The sequence below is a fragment of the Pseudorasbora parva genome, chromosome 12 (genome assembly GCF_024679245.1).
Source record: "Pseudorasbora parva isolate DD20220531a chromosome 12, ASM2467924v1, whole genome shotgun sequence".
NCBI lineage: Eukaryota > Metazoa > Chordata > Actinopteri > Cypriniformes > Gobionidae > Pseudorasbora > Pseudorasbora parva.
Genome location: NC_090183.1, coordinates 1,318,798 through 1,336,588, shown reverse-complemented (window position 1 = coordinate 1,336,588; position 17,791 = coordinate 1,318,798). Strand labels below are relative to the sequence as shown.

Genomic DNA, 17,791 nt, shown 5'->3' with positions numbered 1-17,791 from the left:
ATTCATATTTGTATTTATTTTATAATAATAATAATAATAATAATAATAATAGTTATTATTATAAATTTATTATTTTATATTTTTGAGGGTCAAACTGTGTAACCGTACAAGCAAGCACATCTGGAGCTTTTTATTTTTTTATTGTGATATTTTTTTTTTTCTCACAATTTCTTCTAAAAATGTAGATCAATATTAGATTTACATTTTTATGAACTTTTATTTTATGTTAAAATATTACCAATAGTATTTTTACTTATTTTAAATAATATTTTTATTTTGTATTACTTTAGTTAATAATAATAACTAATATATAAAATAATAATAATAATAATAAATATAGCTGCAAGCAGCCATTATCGGGGCCAAGCGCAAAGAAGAAGACAAGACATGCCAGCATGGCTGGAAGTCTCAAGCCAACTGCAACAATGAGCCATTAAGGACCTATTAAGTTGATTTTAGGCAAAATAGCAGTCAAATTTTAAATACAGTCAATAATAATGGTTTAATGGTTTATCACTTTCGACCAATAGGTGTCACTGTTACGAAACTGATGTGGTTTAGTCAGATTGAGATGACAATGACACATGCAAAGTTTGGTGTCAATATGTCAAAGCATTGCAGAGATACAGCCTCAAGAGTAATTTTTGCATCATGGCTCAACTCTGTTGCAGTGGTATATGAAAACTGTTTTGTCTATCAATCCGAAATCCATAAGTATTTGTCAGCATGGTCTGAAGACGATACGGATCAATTTTGGTGAAAATCGGACAAACGGTCTAGGATGAGTTTGAAAAAGTAGATTTTTAACAAATAACAAGATGGAGCACAGATATGTTTGCAAAATATGGCAAAATTGGTATCTATCTTCTCGGCATGAGCCAATGAATGTATTATGACCAGTCTCATTACAATAGGCTAATTTAATCAAAAGTTATTAGCATTTTTGTACATTTTATTACAACTTTTGACCACAAGGTGGCGCTGCCCCGAAACTTTTTGAATATCTTCGGGACATGGAGCGGAAGACACATACCGAGTTTTGTAACGATACGCTAGTGCATTCTTAAATTATAGCATTAGCATTTTAAACCGTAATACTGCATTGAAGTCAATGGGAATTTCATGTTTTGTTTTATTATAGCGCCACCAAGAGGCACAATCCCACCAATTTTTTTATGTGTCCTCGTAGTGAGCCCATACATATGTGTGTCAAGTTTGGTGAAAATATTTCATTTTGTTTTGGAGTTATAGACATTTATATGAAAAAACACGTAAAAAATGACTGACACCTGACTTTGATTGGATTTTACTACCCCTTACTATCAATATTTTGAGATTTGGGCATTAGCGTATAGCTATCGACCTATGTTTCCGAACTTCTGAGGCTGGTTTCGTCTCGATCGGACTAGCGGTTTCGAAGATATCAGCAAATGTTTTTTAAGCACTAAATTACAACTCTGCGCAAACCATATGCCGAAACCTGGCAAGTCTGGTATCGTTGGAGTCGGCAAGGATTCAGGAGACCAAAAAACACACTCCCATCAAAATATGTCAACCACACCCAAAGTTATAAGCGTTTGGAAAAAAAAATTCTCCACTAGGTGGCGCTGTTTCGAAACTTCTCAGGCTACTTCAGGGCATCGTGGTGATGACCCATACCAAGTTTCATAACAATCTGTTCATGCGTTCATAAAATACAGCATTTTTGCACATAATTCAAAATGGCCGACATCCAAAATGGCCGACATGGTAAAATTGGATATCAGTCGACTCGGCATGACGCCCTGAATCTAATGAGACCAATTTTATGATTTTTGGATAAACGGTTCAGAAGTTATAAGCCAAAATAGGCATTTTTCGTATCTCCGGACAGGTAGGTGGCGCTGCGCCGAAACGCTGCATGTTGCTTCAAGTCATGCTTGTGATGACATGTACCAAGGTTGGTTTGCATACGATAAAGCGTTGCGGAGATATAGCCTTTAGTGTGTTTTTGCAACCTCCACGTAAAATTTGTTTGTGCGTTTATTGAAAACGATTGGACGAATCAACTTGAATTCCATAACTTTTTGTCAACATGCTCTGAAGATGATCTGTTTCAATTTTCGTGAAAATCGGAGCAACGGCCTAGGAGGAGTTCGAAAAAGTAGGTTTTTCAGAAAATTCAAAATGGCGGGAAAATTTGCATACCGGAAAATGACATCATAGGGTGAAATCGAATCGGCTTGAGCCAAGGAATCCGATGAAAAAAGAATTTTGTTTCTAGCCCTTAGGGGTCAAAAGTTATAAGCATAAATATGAGTGAAACTTTGGACAGGTGGTGGCGCTAGAGGGATTGAGTTAGAGGCACCAAATTTGCTATAGTGACAGCTCAGACTGGCCTCTATGAGTGTGCCAAATTTCACAACTTTTTACCATACGGTTCTATGGGCTGCCAGAGACTCCTATGGCGGAAGAAGAAAAAGAAGAAGAAGAAGAAGAAGAAGAAGAAGAAGCAGAATAATAACAAGCAGCCATTATCGGGGCCAAGCGCAAAGAAGAAGACAAGACATGCCAGCATGGCTGGAAGTCTCAAGCCAACTGCAACAATGAGCCATTAAGGACCTATTAAGTTGATTTTAGGCAAAATAGCAGTCAAATTTTAAATACAGTCAATAATAATGGTTTAATGGTTTATCACTTTCGACCAATAGGTGTCACTGTTACGAAACTGATGTGGTTTAGTCAGATTGAGATGACAATGACACATGCAAAGTTTGGTGTCAATATGTCAAAGCATTGCAGAGATACAGCCTCAAGAGTAATTTTTGCATCATGGCTCAACTCTGTTGCAGTGGTATATGAAAACTGTTTTGTCTATCAATCCGAAATCCATAAGTATTTGTCAGCATGGTCTGAAGACGATACGGATCAATTTTGGTGAAAATCGGACAAACGGTCTAGGATGAGTTTGAAAAAGTAGATTTTTAACAAATAACAAGATGGAGCACAGATATGTTTGCAAAATATGGCAAAATTGGTATCTATCTTCTCGGCATGAGCCAATGAATGTATTATGACCAGTCTCATTACAATAGGCTAATTTAATCAAAAGTTATTAGCATTTTTGTACATTTTATTACAACTTTTGACCACAAGGTGGCGCTGCCCCGAAACTTTTTAAATATCTTCGGGACATAGAGCGGAAGACACATACCGAGTTTTGTAATGATACACTAGTGCATTCTTAAATTATAGCATTAGCATTTTAAACCGTAATACTGCATTGAAGTCAATGGGAATTTCATGTTTTGTTTTATTATAGCGCCACCAAGAGGCACAATCCCACCAATTTTTTTATGTGTCCTCGTAGTGAGCCCATACATATGTGTGTCAAGTTTGGTGAAAATATCTCATTTTGTTTTGGAGTTATAGACATTTATATGAAAAAACACGTAAAAAATGACTGACACCTGACTTTGATTGGATTTTACTACCCCTTACTATCAATATTTTGAGATTTGGGCATTAGCGTGTAGCTATCGACCTATGTTTCCGAACTTCTGAGGCTGGTTTCGTCTCGATCGGACTAGCGGTTTCGAAGATATCAGCAAATGTTTTTTAAGCACTAAATTACAACTCTGCGCAAACCATATGCCGAAACCTGGCAAGTCTGGTATCGTTGGAGTCGGCAAGGATTCAGGAGACCAAAAAACACACTCCCATCAAAATATGTCAACCACACCCAAAGTTATAAGCGTTTGAAAAAAAAAATTCTCCACTAGGTGGCGCTGTTTCGAAACTTCTCAGGCTACTTCAGGGCATCGTGGTGATGACCCATACCAAGTTTCATAACAATCTGTTCATGCGTTCATAAAATACAGCATTTTTGCACATAATTCAAAATGGCCGACATCCAAAATGGCCGACATGGTAAAATTGGATATCAGTCGACTCGGCATGACGCCCTGAATCTAATGAGACCAATTTTATGATTTTTGGATAAACGGTTCAGAAGTTATAAGCCAAAATAGGCATTTTTCGTATCTCCGGACAGGTAGGTGGCGCTGCGCCGAAACGCTGCATGTTGCTTCAAGTCATGCTTGTGATGACATGTACCAAGGTTGGTTTGAATACGATAAAGCGTTGCGGAGATATAGCCTTTAGTGTGTTTTTGCAACCTCCACGTAAAATTTGTTTGTGCGTTTATTGAAAACGATTGGACGAATCAACTTGAATTCCATAACTTTTTGTCAACATGCTCTGAAGATGATCTGTTTCAATTTTCGTGAAAATCGGAGCAACGGCCTAGGAGGAGTTCGAAAAAGTAGGTTTTTCAGAAAATTCAAAATGGCGGGAAAATTTGCATACCGGAAAATGACATCATAGGGTGAAATTGAATCGGCTTGAGCCAAGGAATCCGATGAAAAAAGAATTTTGTTTCTAGCCCTTAGGGGTCAAAAGTTATAAGCATAAATATGAGTGAAACTTTGGACAGGTGGTGGCGCTAGAGGGATTGAGATAGAGGCACCAAATTTGCTATAGTGACAGCTCAGACTGGCCTCTATGAGTGTGCCAAATTTCACAACTTTTTACCATACGGTTCTATGGGCTGCCAGAGACTCCTATGGCGGAAGAAGAAGAAGCAGAATAATAAATATAGCTGCAAGCAGCCATTATCGGGGCCAAGCGCAAAGAAGAAGACAAGACATGCCAGCATGGCTGGAAGTCTCAAGCCAACTGCAACAATGAGCCATTAAGGACCTATTAAGTTGATTTTAGGCAAAATAGCAGTCAAATTTTAAATACAGTCAATAATAATGGTTTAATGGTTTATCACTTTCGACCAATAGGTGTCACTGTTACGAAACTGATGTGGTTTAGTCAGATTGAGATGACAATGACACATGCAAAGTTTGGTGTCAATATGTCAAAGCATTGCAGAGATACAGCCTCAAGAGTAATTTTTGCATCATGGCTCAACTCTGTTGCAGTGGTATATGAAAACTGTTTTGTCTATCAATCCGAAATCCATAACTATTTGTCAGCATGGTCTGAAGACGATACGGATCAATTTTGGTGAAAATCGGACAAACGGTCTAGGATGAGTTTGAAAAAGTAGGTTTTTAACAAATAACAAGACGGAGGACAGATAGGTTTGCAAAATATGGCACAATTGGTATCCATGTTCTCGGCATGAGCCATTGACTGTATTATGACCAGTTTCATTACAATGGGTTAATTTAATCAAAAGTTATTCGCATTTCTGTACATTTTATTACAACTTTTGACCACAAGGTGGCGCTACCCCGAAACTTTTTGAGTATCTTCAGGACATGGAGCGGAAGACACATACCGAGTTTTGTAACGATACGCTAATGCATTCTTAAATTATAGCATTAGCATTTTAAACCATAATACTGCATTGAAGTCAATGGGAATTTCATGTTTTGTTTTATTATAGCGCCACCAAGAGGCACAATCCCACCAATTTTTTTATGTGTCCTCATAGTGAGCCCATACATATGTGTGTCAAGTTTGGTGAAAATATCTCATTTTGTTTTGGAGTTATAGACATTTATATGAAAAAACACGTAAAAAAGGACTGACACCTGACTTTGATTGGATTTTACTACCCCTTACTATCAATATTTTGAGATTTGGGCATTAGCGTATAGCTATCGACCTATGTTTCCGAACTTCTGAGGCTGGTTTCGTCTCGATCGGACTAGCGGTTTCGAAGATATCAGCAAATGTTTTTTAAGCACTAAATTACAACTCTGCGCAAACCATATGCCGAAACCTGGCAAGTCTGGTATCGTTGGAGTCGGCAAGGATTCAGGAGACCAAAAAACACACTCCCATCAAAATATGTCAACCACACCCAAAGTTATAAGCGTTTGAAAAAAAAAATTCTCCACTAGGTGGCGCTGTTTCGAAACTTCTCAGGCTACTTCAGGGCATCGTGGTGATGACCCATACCAAGTTTCGTAACAATCCGTTCATGCGTTCATAAAATACAGCATTTTTGCACATAATTCAAAATGGCCGACATCCAAAATGGCCGACATGGTAAAATTGGATATCAGTCGACTCGGCATGACGCCCTGAATCTAATGAGACCAATTTTATGATTTTTGGATAAACGGTTCAGAAGTTATAAGCCAAAATATGCATTTTTCGTATCTCCGGACCAGTAGGTGGCGCTGCGCCGAAACGCTGCATGTTGCTTCAGGTCATGCTTGTGATGACATGTACCAAGTTTGGTTTGAATACGATAAAGCGTTGCGGAGATATAGCCTTTAGTGTGTTTTTGCAACCTCCACGTAAAATTTGTTTGTGCGTTTATTGAAAACGATTGGACGAATCAACTTGAATTCCATAACTTTTTGTCAACATGCTCTGAAGATGATCTGTTTCAATTTTCGTGAAAATCGGAGCAACGGCCTAGGAGGAGTTCGAAAAAGTAGGTTTTTCAGAAAATTCAAAATGGCGGGAAAATTTGCATACCGGAAAATGACATCATAGGGTGAAATCGAATCGGCTTGAGCCAAGGAATCCGATGAAAAAAGAATTTTGTTTCTAGCCCTTAGGGGTCAAAAGTTATAAGCATAAATATGAGTGAAACTTTGGACAGGTGGTGGCGCTAGAGGGATTGAGTTAGAGGCACCAAATTTGCTATAGTGACAGCTCAGACTGGCCTCTATGAGTGTGCCAAATTTCACAACTTTTTACCATACGGTTCTATGGGCTGCCAGAGACTCCTATGGCGGAAAAAGAAGAAGAAGAATAATAATAGGAACACTAACGATTTCAATAGGTGCCTCCGCACCTTCGGTGCTTGGCCCCTAATAATAGGAACACTAACGATTTCAATAGGTGCCTCCGCACCTTCGGTGCTTGGCCCCTAAATATAGCTGCAAGCAGCCATTATCGGGGCCAAGCGCAAAGAAGAAGACAAGACATGCCAGCATGGCTGGAAGTCTCAAGCCAACTGCAACAATGAGCCATTAAGGACCTATTAAGTTGATTTTAGGCAAAATAGCAGTCAAATTTTAAATACAGTCAATAATAATGGTTTAATGGTTTATCACTTTCGACCAATAGGTGTCACTGTTACGAAACTGATGTGGTTTAGTCAGATTGAGATGACAATGACACATGCAAAGTTTGGTGTCAATATGTCAAAGCATTGCAGAGATACAGCCTCAAGAGTAATTTTTGCATCATGGCTCAACTCTGTTGCAGTGGTATATGAAAACTGTTTTGTCTATCAATCCGAAATCCATAAGTATTTGTCAGCATGGTCTGAAGACGATACGGATCAATTTTGGTGAAAATCGGACAAACGGTCTAGGATGAGTTTGAAAAAGTAGATTTTTAACAAATAACAAGATGGAGCACAGATATGTTTGCAAAATATGGCAAAATTGGTATCTATCTTCTCGGCATGAGCCAATGAATGTATTATGACCAGTCTCATTACAATAGGCTAATTTAATCAAAAGTTATTAGCATTTTTGTACATTTTATTACAACTTTTGACCACAAGGTGGCGCTGCCCCGAAACTTTTTGAATATGTTCGGGACATAGAGCGGAAGACACATACCGAGTTTTGTAATGATACACTAGTGCATTCTTAAATTATAGCATTAGCATTTTAAACCGTAATACTGCATTGAAGTCAATGGGAATTTCATGTTTTGTTTTATTATAGCGCCACCAAGAGGCACAATCCCACCAATTTTTTTATGTGTCCTCGTAGTGAGCCCATACATATGTGTGTCAAGTTTGGTGAAAATATTTCATTTTGTTTTGGAGTTATAGACATTTATATGAAAAAACACGTAAAAAATGACTGACACCTGACTTTGATTGGATTTTACTACCCCTTACTATCAATATTTTGAGATTTGGGCATTAGCGTATAGCTATCGACCTATGTTTCCGAACTTCTGAGGCTGGTTTCGTCTCGATCGGACTAGCGGTTTCGAAGATATCAGCAAATGTTTTTTAAGCACTAAATTACAACTCTGCGCAAACCATATGCCGAAACCTGGCAAGTCTGGTATCGTTGGAGTCGGCAAGGATTCAGGAGACCAAAAAACACACTCCCATCAAAATATGTCAACCACACCCAAAGTTATAAGCGTTTGAAAAAAAAAATTCTCCACTAGGTGGCGCTGTTTCGAAACTTCTCAGGCTACTTCAGGGCATCGTGGTGATGACCCATACCAAGTTTCATAACAATCTGTTCATGCGTTCATAAAATACAGCATTTTTGCACATAATTCAAAATGGCCGACATCCAAAATGGCCGACATGGTAAAATTGGATATCAGTCGACTCGGCATGACGCCCTGAATCTAATGAGACCAATTTTATGATTTTTGGATAAACGGTTCAGAAGTTATAAGCCAAAATAGGCATTTTTCGTATCTCCGGACAGGTAGGTGGCGCTGCGCCGAAACGCTGCATGTTGCTTCAAGTCATGCTTGTGATGACATGTACCAAGGTTGGTTTGAATACGATAAAGCGTTGCGGAGATATAGCCTTTAGTGTGTTTTTGCAACCTCCACGTAAAATTTGTTTGTGCGTTTATTGAAAACGATTGGACGAATCAACTTGAATTCCATAACTTTTTGTCAACATGCTCTGAAGATGATCTGTTTCAATTTTCGTGAAAATCGGAGCAACGGCCTAGGAGGAGTTCGAAAAAGTAGGTTTTTCAGAAAATTCAAAATGGCGGGAAAATTTGCATACCGGAAAATGACATCATAGGGTGAAATCGAATCGGCTTGAGCCAAGGAATCCGATGAAAAAAGAATTTTGTTTCTAGCCCTTAGGGGTCAAAAGTTATAAGCATAAATATGAGTGAAACTTTGGACAGGTGGTGGCGCTAGAGGGATTGAGTTAGAGGCACCAAATTTGCTATAGTGACAGCTCAGACTGGCCTCTATGAGTGTGCCAAATTTCACAACTTTTTACCATACGGTTCTATGGGCTGCCAGAGACTCCTATGGCGGAAGAAGAAGAAGAAGAAGAAGCAGAATAATAATAGGAACACTAACGATTTCAATAGGTGCCTCCGCACCTTCGGTGCTTGGCCCCTAATAATAATAATAATAATTTAGTATTACTTTATTATTAATATTATTATATTTTAATTATATTTATTTTTTATATTTTTGTTGTTGTTGTTATTATTATTATTATTATTATTATTAGGGGCCAAGCACCGAAGGTGCGGAGGCACCTATTGTAATCGTAGCCGTTCCTATTATTAGGGGCCAAGCACCGAAGGTGCGGAGGCACCTATTGAAATTGTTAGTGTTCCTATTATTATTATTAGGGGCCAAGCACCGAAGGTGCGGAGGCACCTATTGAAATTGTTAGTGTTCCTATTATTAGGGGCCAAGCACCGAAGGTGCGGAGGCACCTATTGAAATCGTTAGTGTTCCTATTATTATTATTCTGCTTCTTCTTCTTCTTCTTCTTTTTCTTCCGCCATAGGAGTCTCTGGCAGCCCATAGAACCGTATGGTAAAAAGTTGTGAAATTTGGCACACTCATAGAGGCCAGTCTGAGCTGTCACTATAGCAAATTTGGTGCCTCTAACTCAATCCCTCTAGCGCCACCACCTGTCCAAAGTTTCACTCATATTTATGCTTATAACTTTTGACCCCTAAGGGCTAGAAACAAAATTCTTTTTTCATCGGATTCCTTGGCTCAAGCCGATTCGATTTCACCCTATGATGTCATTTTCCGGTATGCAAATTTTCCCGCCATTTTGAATTTTCTGAAAAACCTACTTTTTCGAACTCCTCCTAGGCCGTTGCTCCGATTTTCACGAAAATTGAAACAGATCATCTTCAGAGCATGTTGACAAAAAGTTATGGAATTCAAGTTGATTCGTCCAATCGTTTTCAATAAACGCACAAACAAATTTTACGTGGAGGTTGCAAAAACACACTAAAGGCTATATCTCCGCAACGCTTTATCGTATTCAAACCAACCTTGGTACATGTCATCACAAGCATGACCTGAAGCAACATGCAGCGTTTCGGCGCAGCGCCACCTACTGGTCCGGAGATACGAAAAATGCATATTTTGGCTTATAACTTCTGAACCGTTTATCCAAAAATCATAAAATTGGTCTCATTAGATTCAGGGCGTCATGCCGAGTCGACTGATATCCAATTTTACCATGTCGGCCATTTTGGATGTCGGCCATTTTGAATTATGTGCAAAAATGCTGTATTTTATGAACGCATGAACGGATTGTTACGAAACTTGGTATGGGTCATCACCACGATGCCCTGAAGTAGCCTGAGAAGTTTCGAAACAGCGCCACCTAGTGGAGAATTTTTTTTTTCAAACGCTTATAACTTTGGGTGTGGTTGACATATTTTGATGGGAGTGTGTTTTTTGGTCTCCTGAATCCTTGCCGACTCCAACGATACCAGACTTGCCAGGTTTCGGCATATGGTTTGCGCAGAGTTGTAATTTAGTGCTTAAAAAACATTTGCTGATATCTTCGAAACCGCTAGTCCGATCGAGACGAAACCAGCCTCAGAAGTTCGGAAACATAGGTCGATAGCTATACGCTAATGCCCAAATCTCAAAATATTGATAGTAAGGGGTAGTAAAATCCAATCAAAGTCAGGTGTCAGTCCTTTTTTACGTGTTTTTTCATATAAATGTCTATAACTCCAAAACAAAATGAGATATTTTCACCAAACTTGACACACATATGTATGGGCTCACTATGAGGACACATAAAAAAATTGGTGGGATTGTGCCTCTTGGTGGCGCTATAATAAAACAAAACATGAAATTCCCATTGACTTCAATGCAGTATTATGGTTTAAAATGCTAATGCTATAATTTAAGAATGCATTAGCGTATCGTTACAAAACTCGGTATGTGTCTTCCGCTCCATGTCCTGAAGATACTCAAAAAGTTTCGGGGTAGCGCCACCTTGTGGTCAAAAGTTGTAATAAAATGTACAGAAATGCGAATAACTTTTGATTAAATTAACCCATTGTAATGAAACTGGTCATAATACAGTCAATGGCTCATGCCGAGAACATGGATACCAATTGTGCCATATTTTGCAAACCTATCTGTCCTCCGTCTTGTTATTTGTTAAAAACCTACTTTTTCAAACTCATCCTAGACCGTTTGTCCGATTTTCACCAAAATTGATCCGTATCGTCTTCAGACCATGCTGACAAATAGTTATGGATTTCGGATTGATAGACAAAACAGTTTTCATATACCACTGCAACAGAGTTGAGCCATGATGCAAAAATTACTCTTGAGGCTGTATCTCTGCAATGCTTTGACATATTGACACCAAACTTTGCATGTGTCATTGTCATCTCAATCTGACTAAACCACATCAGTTTCGTAACAGTGACACCTATTGGTCGAAAGTGATAAACCATTAAACCATTATTATTGACTGTATTTAAAATTTGACTGCTATTTTGCCTAAAATCAACTTAATAGGTCCTTAATGGCTCATTGTTGCAGTTGGCTTGAGACTTCCAGCCATGCTGGCATGTCTTGTCTTCTTCTTTGCGCTTGGCCCCGATAATGGCTGCTTGCAGCTATATTTATTATTCTGCTTCTTCTTCTTCTTCTTCTTTTTCTTTTTCTTCCGCCATAGGAGTCTCTGGCAGCCCATAGAACCGTATGGTAAAAAGTTGTGAAATTTGGCACACTCATAGAGGCCAGTCTGAGCTGTCACTATAGCAAATTTGGTGCCTCTAACTCAATCCCTCTAGCGCCACCACCTGTCCAAAGTTTCACTCATATTTATGCTTATAACTTTTGACCCCTAAGGGCTAGAAACAAAATTCTTTTTTCATCGGATTCCTTGGCTCAAGCCGATTCGATTTCACCCTATGATGTCATTTTCCGGTATGCAAATTTTCCCGCCATTTTGAATTTTCTGAAAAACCTACTTTTTCGAACTCCTCCTAGGCCGTTGCTCTGATTTTCACGAAAATTGAAACAGATCATCTTCAGAGCATGTTGACAAAAAGTTATGGAATTCAAGTTGATTCGTCCAATCGTTTTCAATAAACGCACAAACAAATTTTACGTGGAGGTTGCAAAAACACACTAAAGGCTATATCTCCGCAACGCTTTATCGTATTCAAACCAACCTTGGTACATGTCATCACAAGCATGACTTGAAGCAACATGCAGCGTTTCGGCGCAGCGCCACCTACCTGTCCGGAGATACGAAAAATGCCTATTTTGGCTTATAACTTCTGAACCGTTTATCCAAAAATCATAAAATTGGTCTCATTAGATTCAGGGCGTCATGCCGAGTCGACTGATATCCAATTTTACCATGTCGGCCATTTTGGATGTCGGCCATTTTGAATTATGTGCAAAAATGCTGTATTTTATGAACGCATGAACGGATTGTTATGAAACTTGGTATGGGTCATCACCACGATGCCCTGAAGTAGCCTGAGAAGTTTCGAAACAGCGCCACCTAGTGGAGAATTTTTTTTTTCAAACGCTTATAACTTTGGGTGTGGTTGACATATTTTGATGGGAGTGTGTTTTTTGGTCTCCTGAATCCTTGCCGACTCCAACGATACCAGACTTGCCAGGTTTCGGCATATGGTTTGCGCAGAGTTGTAATTTAGTGCTTAAAAAACATTTGCTGATATCTTCGAAACCGCTAGTCCGATCGAGACGAAACCAGCCTCAGAAGTTCGGAAACATAGGTCGATAGCTATACGCTAATGCCCAAATCTCAAAATATTGATAGTAAGGGGTAGTAAAATCCAATCAAAGTCAGGTGTCAGTCCTTTTTTACGTGTTTTTTCATATAAATGTCTATAACTCCAAAACAAAATGAGATATTTTCACCAAACTTGACACACATATGTATGGGCTCACTATGAGGACACATAAAAAAATTGGTGGGATTGTGCCTCTTGGTGGCGCTATAATAAAACAAAACATGAAATTCCCATTGACTTCAATGCAGTATTATGGTTTAAAATGCTAATGCTATAATTTACGAATGCATTAGCGTATCGTTACAAAACTCGGTATGTGTCTTCCGCTCCATGTCCTGAAGATACTCAAAAAGTTTCGGGGTAGCGCCACCTTGTGGTCAAAAGTTGTAATAAAATGTACAGAAATGCGAATAACTTTTGATTAAATTAACCCATTGTAATGAAACTGGTCATAATACAGTCAATGGCTCATGCCGAGAACATGGATACCAATTGTGCCATATTTTGCAAACCTATCTGTCCTCCGTCTTGTTATTTGTTAAAAACCTACTTTTTCAAACTCATCCTAGACCGTTTGTCCGATTTTCACCAAAATTGATCCGTATCGTCTTCAGACCATGCTGACAAATAGTTATGGATTTCGGATTGATAGACAAAACAGTTTTCATATACCACTGCAACAGAGTTGAGCCATGATGCAAAAATTACTCTTGAGGCTGTATCTCTGCAATGCTTTGACATATTGACACCAAACTTTGCATGTGTCATTGTCATCTCAATCTGACTAAACCACATCAGTTTCGTAACAGTGACACCTATTGGTCGAAAGTGATAAACCATTAAACCATTATTATTGACTGTATTTAAAATTTGACTGCTATTTTGCCTAAAATCAACTTAATAGGTCCTTAATGGCTCATTGTTGCAGTTGGCTTGAGACTTCCAGCCATGCTGGCATGTCTTGTCTTCTTCTTTGCGCTTGGCCCCGATAATGGCTGCTTGCAGCTATATTTAGGGGCCAAGCACCGAAGGTGCGGAGGCACCTATTGAAATCGTTAGTGTTCCTATTATTATTATTCTGCTTCTTCTTCTTCTTCCGCCATAGGAGTCTCTGGCAGCCCATAGAACCGTATGGTAAAAAGTTGTGAAATTTGGCACACTCATAGAGGCCAGTCTGAGCTGTCACTATAGCAAATTTGGTGCCTCTAACTCAATCCCTCTAGCGCCACCACCTGTCCAAAGTTTCACTCATATTTATGCTTATAACTTTTGACCCCTAAGGGCTAGAAACAAAATTCTTTTTTCATCGGATTCCTTGGCTCAAGCCGATTCGATTTCACCCTATGATGTCATTTTCCGGTATGCAAATTTTCCCGCCATTTTGAATTTTCTGAAAAACCTACTTTTTCGAACTCCTCCTAGGCCGTTGCTCCGATTTTCACGAAAATTGAAACAGATCATCTTCAGAGCATGTTGACAAAAAGTTATGGAATTCAAGTTGATTCGTCCAATCGTTTTCAATAAACGCACAAACAAATTTTACGTGGAGGTTGCAAAAACACACTAAAGGCTATATCTCCGTAACGCTTTATCGTATTCAAACCAACCTTGGTACATGTCATCACAAGCATGACTTGAAGCAACATGCAGCGTTTCGGCGCAGCGCCACCTACCTGTCCGGAGATACGAAAAATGCCTATTTTGGCTTATAACTTCTGAACCGTTTATCCAAAAATCATAAAATTGGTCTCATTAGATTCAGGGCGTCATGCCGAGTCGACTGATATCCAATTTTACCATGTCGGCCATTTTGGATGTCGGCCATTTTGAATTATGTGCAAAAATGCTGTATTTTATGAACGCATGAACAGATTGTTATGAAACTTGGTATGGGTCATCACCACGATGCCCTGAAGTAGCCTGAGAAGTTTCGAAACAGCGCCACCTAGTGGAGAATTTTTTTTTTCAAACGCTTATAACTTTGGGTGTGGTTGACATATTTTGATGGGAGTGTGTTTTTTGGTCTCCTGAATCCTTGCCGACTCCAACGATACCAGACTTGCCAGGTTTCGGCATATGGTTTGCGCAGAGTTGTAATTTAGTGCTTAAAAAACATTTGCTGATATCTTCGAAACCGCTAGTCCGATCGAGACGAAACCAGCCTCAGAAGTTCGGAAACATAGGTCGATAGCTATACGCTAATGCCCAAATCTCAAAATATTGATAGTAAGGGGTAGTAAAATCCAATCAAAGTCAGGTGTCAGTCATTTTTTACGTGTTTTTGCATATAAATGTCTATAACTCCAAAACAAAATGAAATATTTTCACCAAACTTGACACACATATGTATGGGCTCACTACGAGGACACATAAAAAAATTGGTGGGATTGTGCCTCTTGGTGGCGCTATAATAAAACAAAACATGAAATTCCCATTGACTTCAATGCAGTATTACGGTTTAAAATGCTAATGCTATAATTTAAGAATGCACTAGTGTATCATTACAAAACTCGGTATGTGTCTTCCGCTCTATGTCCCGAAGATATTCAAAAAGTTTCGGGGCAGCGCCACCTTGTGGTCAAAAGTTGTAATAAAATGTACAAAAATGCTAATAACTTTTGATTAAATTAGCCTATTGTAATGAGACTGGTCATAATACATTCATTGGCTCATGCCGAGAAGATAGATACCAATTTTGCCATATTTTGCAAACATATCTGTGCTCCATCTTGTTATTTGTTAAAAATCTACTTTTTCAAACTCATCCTAGACCGTTTGTCCGATTTTCACCAAAATTGATCCGTATCGTCTTCAGACCATGCTGACAAATACTTATGGATTTCGGATTGATAGACAAAACAGTTTTCATATACCACTGCAACAGAGTTGAGCCATGATGCAAAAATTACTCTTGAGGCTGTATCTCTGCAATGCTTTGACATATTGACACCAAACTTTGCATGTGTCATTGTCATCTCAATCTGACTAAACCACATCAGTTTCGTAACAGTGACACCTATTGGTCGAAAGTGATAAACCATTAAACCATTATTATTGACTGTATTTAAAATTTGACTGCTATTTTGCCTAAAATCAACTTAATAGGTCCTTAATGGCTCATTGTTGCAGTTGGCTTGAGACTTCCAGCCATGCTGGCATGTCTTGTCTTCTTCTTTGCGCTTGGCCCCGATAATGGCTGCTTGCAGCTATATTTATTATTAGGGGCCAAGCACCGAAGGTGCGGAGGCACCTATTGAAATCGTTAGTGTTCCTATTATTATTCTTCTTCTTCTTTTTCCGCCATAGGAGTCTCTGGCAGCCCATAGAACCGTATGGTAAAAAGTTGTGAAATTTGGCACACTCATAGAGGCCAGTCTGAGCTGTCACTATAGCAAATTTGGTGCCTCTAACTCAATCCCTCTAGCGCCACCACCTGTCCAAAGTTTCACTCATATTTATGCTTATAACTTTTGACCCCTAAGGGCTAGAAACAAAATTCTTTTTTCATCGGATTCCTTGGCTCAAGCCGATTCGATTTCACCCTATGATGTCATTTTCCGGTATGCAAATTTTCCCGCCATTTTGAATTTTCTGAAAAACCTACTTTTTCAAACTCCTCCTAGGCCGTTGCTCCGATTTTCACGAAAATTGAAACAGATCATCTTCAGAGCATGTTGACAAAAAGTTATGGAATTCAAGTTGATTCGTCCAATCGTTTTCAATAAACGCACAAACAAATTTTACGTGGAGGTTGCAAAAACACACTAAAGGCTATATCTCCGCAACGCTTTATCGTATTCAAACCAACCTTGGTACATGTCATCACAAGCATGACTTGAAGCAACATGCAGCGTTTCGGCGCAGCGCCACCTACCTGTCCGGAGATACGAAAAATGCCTATTTTGGCTTATAACTTCTGAACCGTTTATCCAAAAATCATAAAATTGGTCTCATTAGATTCAGGGCGTCATGCCGAGTCGACTGATATCCAATTTTACCATGTCGGCCATTTTGGATGTCGGCCATTTTGAATTATGTGCAAAAATGCTGTATTTTATGAACGCATGAACAGATTGTTATGAAACTTGGTATGGGTCATCACCACGATGCCCTGAAGTAGCCTGAGAAGTTTCGAAACAGCGCCACCTAGTGGAGAATTTTTTTTTTCAAACGCTTATAACTTTGGGTGTGGTTGACATATTTTGATGGGAGTGTGTTTTTTGGTCTCCTGAATCCTTGCCGACTCCAACGATACCAGACTTGCCAGGTTTCGGCATATGGTTTGCGCAGAGTTGTAATTTAGTGCTTAAAAAACATTTGCTGATATCTTCGAAACCGCTAGTCCGAGCGAGACGAAACCAGCCTCAGAAGTTCGGAAACATAGGTCGATAGCTATACGCTAATGCCCAAATCTCAAAATATTGATAGTAAGGGGTAGTAAAATCCAATCAAAGTCAGGTGTCAGTCCTTTTTTACGTGTTTTTTCATATAAATGTCTATAACTCCAAAACAAAATGAGATATTTTCACCAAACTTGACACACATATGTATGGGCTCACTATGAGGACACATAAAAAAATTGGTGGGATTGTGCCTCTTGGTGGCGCTATAATAAAACAAAACATGAAATTCCCATTGACTTCAATGCAGTATTATGGTTTAAAATGCTAATGCTATAATTTAAGAATGCATTAGCGTATCGTTACAAAACTCGGTATGTGTCTTCCGCTCCATGTCCTGAAGATACTCAAAAAGTTTCGGGGTAGCGCCACCTTGTGGTCAAAAGTTGTAATAAAATGTACAGAAATGCGAATAACTTTTGATTAAATTAACCCATTGTAATGAAACTGGTCATAATACAGTCAATGGCTCATGCCGAGAACATGGATACCAATTGTGCCATATTTTGCAAACCTATCTGTCCTCCGTCTTGTTATTTGTTAAAAACCTACTTTTTCAAACTCATCCTAGACCGTTTGTCCGATTTTCACCAAAATTGATCCGTATCGTCTTCAGACCATGCTGACAAATAGTTATGGATTTCG

The 17,791-nt window shown here is 38.9% G+C and overlaps 1 protein-coding gene across 11 annotated transcripts in view; it reads left to right on the top strand.

Moving 5' to 3' along the window:
• The window catches only part of LOC137093805 (R3H domain-containing protein 2), a 142,931-nt gene that overhangs the window by 27,536 nt on the left and 97,604 nt on the right, over positions 1–17,791 (top strand). The window lies entirely within an intron of this gene.